We start from the raw sequence: 8,191 nt of genomic DNA on the forward strand, positions 1-8,191 counted from the left end.
CAGAGTCAGCCCTGAACTTCCCCACTGCCCTGCGCTCTGCGCGGGGTTTTGTAAAAGGTGCACTTCCATCCAGGATCGGAAAAGCCGCACGGTGAGGGAGAAGGAGAGCGGCAGAATCAGGGTGGCTGCGTTGCCACCGCGAATGCAGTGGGGAGTGCGGCTGGACCCCGAGTTACTTGCTGCGAGTCATCAAAAGGTGAGTGGAGAAACGGCCTCAGAAACTCAGCAGAAGAACAGGAATTAGGAGAGTAATTGTGGGGTTAAAACAAGGAGGGAAGGGATTAAATGAATGGAGGATGAGATTGGAGCTACCTTCAACTCTTGGGGGCAGACTTACCATCCTGTGAAAGCCAAGAAACTGTGGGTGAACCTACCTCCTCTTTAGACTGCCTTTAAAAGTCAAGTGAGCAATGGGCTGGGCTCCAGGCAGTAGAGGAGCCAGCAGGCAGAAAGGAAGAGGATAAGGATAGCTCTTGCACCTCCCCTTTCCACAACTGAGACCTTAGAAGGGGCAGGTAAAGAGCCTAATGTACATGACATTGGACTGGAAGACAGCTGGGCAGTGGGGAAAAATATCCTTCACCAGCTAAGAATCTGCCACTCAGGTTCTTCAGTAAATAGCTGACAGCACTCTCCATCTCGTTTAACTAATAATCTCATTTCAGTGGTTTCAGTAGAATTGCTGCATACAAGTTGACTTTTTGCAGTGAATCCCCAAAAGCACCTTTTAGAACCATGATCCAAGAAAAAGGATTCCAAGATTTATTTCTGCTCAGGGTTTGTTTGATCACCAGTCTGCTCATTAATGATAAAATATGTCCTGCTCATTAATGATACTTTCCTCTTCTTCAGGTATATCTCCTTACAAATAATATCATGTGTATCAATCCTTCTACGCTATAGTTGCATATATCCTCATTTATGATTTTGGAACTGATTGTCACAGGTGATAGTGATAACCACTAACTTACATGAGGAAAAGTGGGATATAAATGTTTTAATAAATAAAAGAAAAAATTTATAAAGAATTATCTTATTAATTATTTTACTTTTATCCACTCTTGCTCCAAAGACCTCAGGGCAATATATACAACATCCCCTCTTTGGTAGATTAGAAATGGGGACTAGATCAAGTTTTCTCAAGTGAGAGACTGACATAGGCTGTTGTTTCCTATGATTCAGATATTTGAAACCAGCCACTATACATATTTGGATTTTGAACCTGAGAGCCAGGACCTGTGTACATTATTCAGATGTACTTCAGATTCTTCAGTGAAAAATGAATATTGATGAAATGATGAAATAAATGCCGGTCTATAAAAGCTTTTGGTGTTGTTGCCCATGTTTGCCTATCTGAAATTAAGATTCTAAACTGGCCAATATCTTTCTAAGTTGTGACTTCTCTCACACCTGAAAATTGTTCAGCAGAAACTCTAACCACTAAACCTTTACAGGCCACCAACCAAACAGTTAGCTAAATCACTTTGGAAGCGAGCAACATGGGCCACTATAGCACTTCCCTGTTCAATTATTCAAAATTGCTGATAATGATATTGGCCTGTGCTTTTGTGAGAAATGGCACTTGGAGGGCTATCCTCCATCTTAAAATGAAATATGTTCTGAAATGGCTGCAAAGTGATGGTATTTCATTAGCACATTTACTTTATGAATGCTGGCCAGAATTGAAATGTGACATCTGGTTAATGAGTTTGCTTGGAAAACTAACAGACAACGATTTAATGAACCTTCTGTGCCTTCTGTGAGAGTGGAAGGAGGAAGAAAATTCTGCACACCTTTGAGAGATAAGCCTGTAGATTGCTATGGTTACTGACTTTTAAATTTTCATTCTTTGACATCAGTATATACATTTACACTGGCCAGAGCCATTTTTCTCCCTGTTTCTGGAAGGCTTCTGCACTATTCATAGCCTGTCCATGAATCTGAACTTTGGAAGAACAGGTTTGTTCATTTAGAGCAGGAAATAAAATGAAGAAAACAATTTTAATGGTGCCAAAAAGCAAAACTACTAGATCAACTTCTCTATATTGGTGTTGTTTATTAACTAAACTAGTTCCCTTTTAACTTTCTTTATGAAATCCAAAATATGCAATTATTTATTTTCTGTTGAAGGCAGACCCTGAGGGGGCTCTTTGATAAATTTGCCTTCAGAAGGAAGTTTGCCTTCAGAAGAAAGGATAAGTTTGCCTTCAGAAGGAAGAACAAAGCCTGTGCTGCATGCAGCATGCAGTGCTTAATAGAGCTAGCATTGGGACTAGGCCTTTTTGGGCAACTTCTAGGGCTCCAAGGCAGGGCTGCCAGATTTTCTTCTATAGCAGTAGACCATCCAGCTGCAGCCCCCAATTCCTACTGTCACTTGGAAGGATGGCAAAGAAAAAAGCATCAAAATTGCTATCACTTTAATTATGTAATGTCACTTCTAGGGTGACCTCAGAAGTGATGTCATGGTGTCAACATGATGCTCTATAATTCACCAGAAACTGCACATGTCATGGATGTGCTTGAGGGGAACCCACTGGATCTGGAACCAACTCTGCTCCTGAATTTAATGGAAATATTTCAAAAAACTTCTTTAAGGATCTTAATTCCCTAGCAGTGGAAGAAGCTCCATGAACACTAGAGCGATACTGGATTTTACGATAGCATATTTTAGTTTTGAAATGTAGATTCCCTGTCAGATGCATAATTTCTTTTCCTGCAAATGTCAAACAAAACCAACCCTTTAAAAAAGGAGTTTATGTAGCTTAGTGGCATCTGTGTTGACAAATAGTTTGCTGAAGATGGATTATCTATCTGACACAAACTGTAGAATGCCCTAAAGTGACATGAACTATAAGGGTTACTTTCTGAGATAGAAACCTCCAAAAAGGTTTTATTTAGCTATATTTTCTGTCTTTAGGGAATTCCTTTCACACTATGGAACATGTACACATTGCAAAAGATTCTGCAGTACACTAACAGTTTTGACAGGCAAGCCTCTTGGGATTTTCCTTTCATCCTTGAAAACTGAGAATCAGGGGCATAATGCCCATTGGGCAAAGTCGGCGGTGGGCACCAAAACTGAAGGGTTCGTTTGTGGGGGTTTTTTTTGGTATTTTAGTGGGTTTTCTGTTTTTGGCCTGCAGGGAGTGCAGTTTTTAGGATAGCAGCACCAAAATTTCAGGGATGTTTCAGGAGACTCTCCTGATGATATCACCCAGGATTGGTAAGGTTTGGTTCAGGGAGTCCAAAGTTATGGACTCCCAAAGGGGGTGCCCCATCCCCCATTGTTTCCAATGGGAGCTAATAGGAGATGGTGGCTACACCTTTGAGGATCCATAACTTTGGACCCCCTGAACCAAACTTCCCCAAACCTGCGAGGTATCATCAGGAAAGTCCCTTACTGATACCACCCAGGTTTTGTGAAGTTTGGTCCAGGGGGTCCAAAGCTATGAACTCCCAAAGGGGTGCCCCATCAACCATTGTTTCCAATGGGAGCTAATCCACGCCCCGTGTAGTTGCCCAACTGCCCCTTCAGCCATTTTCTCCTCCCTCTTCTCCATTTTTAAATGGAATTAATTTTTTTCTGTTTCTCATATAGAACTAGTGATGTAATGTTGAGGCAGAGATACAAACTAGCATGGTTGATTTGATCACCATTGTAAATTTTATATCTAACTACTGATATAACAGTGATTTTGAAACTGGGGCAATTAAATAGAGTACTAAGAGTATTCGCTGCATGGACTTGGGGACTGCTGCAGTAATGATTGTGCAGATCAAAGTTGGCTGGAAAATGTGGCTCCATGTGTATGTGTGAGTTACTTGTTTCTGTTCTTTGCACTATATCCTACAGCATCTTGAATCGCCAAAGACCTATGCAAGGGTCCTCTTTGTTGACTTTAGTTCAGCATTCAATACTATCAGACCGGACATTCTTCTAACCAAACTAAATCAGCTAGCAGTACCTGAGCATATTTGTAAGTGGATCACAAGCTTCCTAACAGATAGGAAACAGCAGGTGAAGCTAGGAAAAATTACATCAGACACCTGTAAAATGAGCACAGGGGCCCCCCAAGGCTGTGTACTTTCACCACTTCTCTTCTCTCTGTATACCAATGACTGCATCTCAAACGATCCATCTGTTAAAATACTGAAATTTGCAGATGATACAACAGTGATTGGTCTCATTCGAGACAACAGACGGGAGGTTGAACAACTAGCCTCGTGGTGCCACTGGAACAATCTAGAACTGAACACACTTAAAACCGTAGAAATGGTGGTAGATTTCAGGAGAAACCCTCCCATCCTACCTCCTCTCACAATACTAGACAACACAGTATCAATAGTAGAGACCTTTAAATTTCTAGGCTCCATCATATCTCATGACCTAAAATGGTCACCTAATATCAAAAATGTCATCAAAAAAGCACAACAAAGAATGTTCTTTCTGCGCCAACTCAGGAAGCTCAAACTGCCCAAGGAGCTGCTGATACAGTTCTACAGAGGAATCATTGAGTCTGTCATCTGCACCTCTATAACTGTGTGGTTTGGTTCTGCAACCCAACAAGATCGACACAGACTTCAGAGAATAATCAGAACTGCAGAAAAAACAATTGCTGCTAACCTGCCTTCCATTGAGGACCTGTATACTGCACGGTCAAAAAAAGGGCTGTGAAAATATTTACTGACCCCTCGCATCCTGGACATAAACTGTTTCAACTCTTACCCTCTAAACGTCGCTACAGAGCACTGCACACCAAGACAACTAGACATAAGAACAGTTTTTTCCCGAATGCCATCACTCTGTTAAACAAATAATTCCCTCGATAATGTTAAACTATTTATTATATACTTATTATATAATTACTGCACTACTTTTTTCATCATTCCTATTACCCATCTCCTCCCACTTATGACTGTATGACTATAGCCTGTGCTGACATTTTATTTTATTTTATTTTATGATTTTACATTTTATGTTTTCATTACTACTGATTGTTTCCTGATTGCTTACTAGACCTATATGACAATCATTAAGTGCTGTACCTTATGATTCTTGACAAATGTATTTTTCTTTTATGTACACTGAGAGCATATGCACCGGAGACAAATTCCTTGTGTGTCCAATCACACTTGGCCAATAAAGATTCTATTCTATTCTATTCTATTCTATTCTATTCTATTCTATTCTATTCTATTCTATTCTTTCAGGTAAGGGTACCTGCTTCAGGAGTTATTTTGGCTTCCATTCTGGGTTAGTGCTTCTCAATAGTAGAAATGGAGACAGACATTTTTGAACTGCTACTTCAAAATGTAACTGCACAGTAACATTAGAGTGTCTGAAGAAAAGAAAAAAAGGGGGGGTCATTCTTCTGTGTCACAGATGACATCCCATCACAATTAGGAATGATACATTTTCAGTAGTAGCATGTGGAATAAATGCAGCTGAAGAGACAATGGGAAAATGACAGGTAGGGGTAATGGAAGGGGGCAGAATGATTTCATCTGAAGCAGGGCCCTAGAAGCTAACCAAAGATGTCAAGGAGGTTCAAATGAGAGCTGATGATCCTTAAGTATGTTGGTCTCCAACTATACTGTCAGCTTGTTACAATGCTTACAATTACCCTTTCATATAGGATTAAACAGGGGTTTTGGTTTTTATGTGCTGATTAATCAAAGTACCATTAATGCCAAGAGAACAGTTGATAGATAATTAGCATAGCACGTACTGTTTGTAGCATTTTTCAACTTATACCCTTTATCCAAGGTCTCTCAACTGAATTTTGGATCCCTGCTAGACTATAAATCTGTGTTTTGGAATTAGAGTTCACATGAATTAGGACAGAAGGAACCAGAGACAACTGGCAGAAGGAAGAAAATAAGAGAAAGGTATGTGCATAGTCCTGCAACCCACTTCCTTGAGGTCCAGAGCTACTCTGTTTCACGAGAGGTAATGACTGGATCAAAACAATGAAGGTAGCTTTTTTTTTAAAAAAAATTCTGCTAGTGCAAAATCTCTGACACAAGGGGAAATGTTGCACTGGATCCAATCCGATTTCATTTTCCAACAAACATCCAGGTACATTTTTTAAGGGGAAGTCAAAATTTGCATGTACAAGAATTTCTAAAATAATGTATGCGATGTGCACTTGAAACTTTGTTTTGAGTAGAAAACAAGACATATGAAGGGGCCCAGTCTGAATTCAGCAGTTTCTAGTACTGAAGCCTCCAGTAGTGTTCGTTCGTTCGTTCGTTCGTTCGTTCGTTCGTTCGTTCGTTCGTTCTTTCTTTCTTTCTTTCTTTCTTTCTTTCTTGCAAGTACATGATTTGTGAGGCTAAGTTGGAGCAGCCACATTGATACAATGAACTAGCAGCTTCTACGCACTCTGTTCAGACAATCCAACATGGATTTTTTTGCCCTGGAGTCCACTTACATCACCATGCCAACCTGGAAGAAATCCACCCTTACGTGTGATATCTGAAGATTGAAATGGGGGTATTAAATTACATTTCTGGACTGTCAGAAAGGTCTCTCACAGGACTGAGAAGGAAGAAGAGGTTCTCTTTTCTATTCTTTGCTGGTTCAAAAGAACTGCTGCAAAGAAAAATACAACTGTATTTGTTGTTGCAATAGGGGTGCCAAAAAACTAAACTGAGGATTGTAGAGAGGCCTGGTTTCATAAAGGAGAAACAGGATTTTTAAAATTAGCCCTGCATTAGCTAGCTGTAGATATTATTAAATAAATCATACTTGGATACATCTGAGCCAAAAAAGTATCTGAAAAAATACCTTAAAGGTATTTTCCTTACAGGTATTTTTCCATGGATCCCCCTCTCCAAATACACAACAAAGAATCCCCACACACAGCCAGTTAACCCAAATTCAATATTTTAGGATCGCAACAGTTCAGGCCTCCCCAATTTTTTGAAGGTCTCCCAGACAGCAAGAGACAGGGAGTTAGGAGAAGGTAATTGCAACAGCTTTTTTTTTTGGATTATTGTTGGTTTTGTTGCATTTGCAAAATGCCCGAGATTGTTCTACTGGGCTTATCTGGGTTGACATTAGTTTTGATGAAAAATTCTGTGAATTGGCCTTCATTCTTAAAAAAAATGCTGCTATTCTCTGATTTGACCTTGGTTCTGTGGGGCTTGCACTGTTACATTGGCCCTGGGTTCTGATGGAGTTCTCTGCTACACATTGGTTCTTTTGGCCCTGCTTGATTTTGTTTTGATGAGTTGCTCTGGTTTTATGTTAGTTCTGTGGGGCTTGCCACATTGGCTTGTGCTTGTGGTGGAAGTCTTGGGTTCCGCATTGGTTCTCTTGGGCTTGCTGTTGGTTCATGGCATGGCAGGCACTGGCCAGTGGTTGCTGCAGACACACTTTTTTGTTTTTGCCCTGGAGGAAAAAATGACTTCCCCATTGGAAACAATAGAGAATGGAATGGAACACCTTGTTTGGGGACCCATAGAACTGGACATTATGACCCAGTTTTATTAACTTGGCAGTTCTGTGGACAGGCATCAGCAGCTGTGGAGCGATTTTATGCCTCTGACTTAAAAACACCACCCCCCCCCAATTCCCCATAATGGAGCAGAATAACACAGATCCAAATAGCATACTGGAATTGGGATCCCAAAAATTTGCCAATACTCCGAAATTTAAACAACTGTACTCATTTTGTTTAATCCATGAAGATTCGATTAGGCATATCTTGCTTATATGTCCAAAATTTAATGGTGTTAGGTCCAATTTTTTTTCATTGTTTTCTAATCAATGCTTTGTTCCTCCCTTGGAGTTTTTGCTCAACAATGAGATTGAAATAAGTGTATTGGTTGCAAATTTCCTGTTGCGTGTGCTGGGAAAACTTATTTGGCTATTTGTTCCTGGTTCTGCCTGTACTAAATTTCTTGACTTTGTTAATGCCTAATAAAGGTTATCTAATCTGATCTATAGCCTACTAGGTGCTTTTTTCAGATGACTGGCCTTGGCCCAAAGGGATATGATACTGATGCAGCAATCCCTGTACTGGAGGACAGCATGGGAAATGTGGGTGGCAAGTTGTAAGGGGGGGAAAAGACCATAGACCTGTCTAGATCTTACCCTATTCTAGCTTTCTTCTATACTGGAGATCTCAAGGAAATCAACCAATCATCTATAAAATATCCTGGTCTTTACCTGGTTAGTTAAGTC

Source organism: Sphaerodactylus townsendi, linkage group LG01 (genome assembly GCF_021028975.2).
Source record: "Sphaerodactylus townsendi isolate TG3544 linkage group LG01, MPM_Stown_v2.3, whole genome shotgun sequence".
NCBI lineage: Eukaryota > Metazoa > Chordata > Lepidosauria > Squamata > Sphaerodactylidae > Sphaerodactylus > Sphaerodactylus townsendi.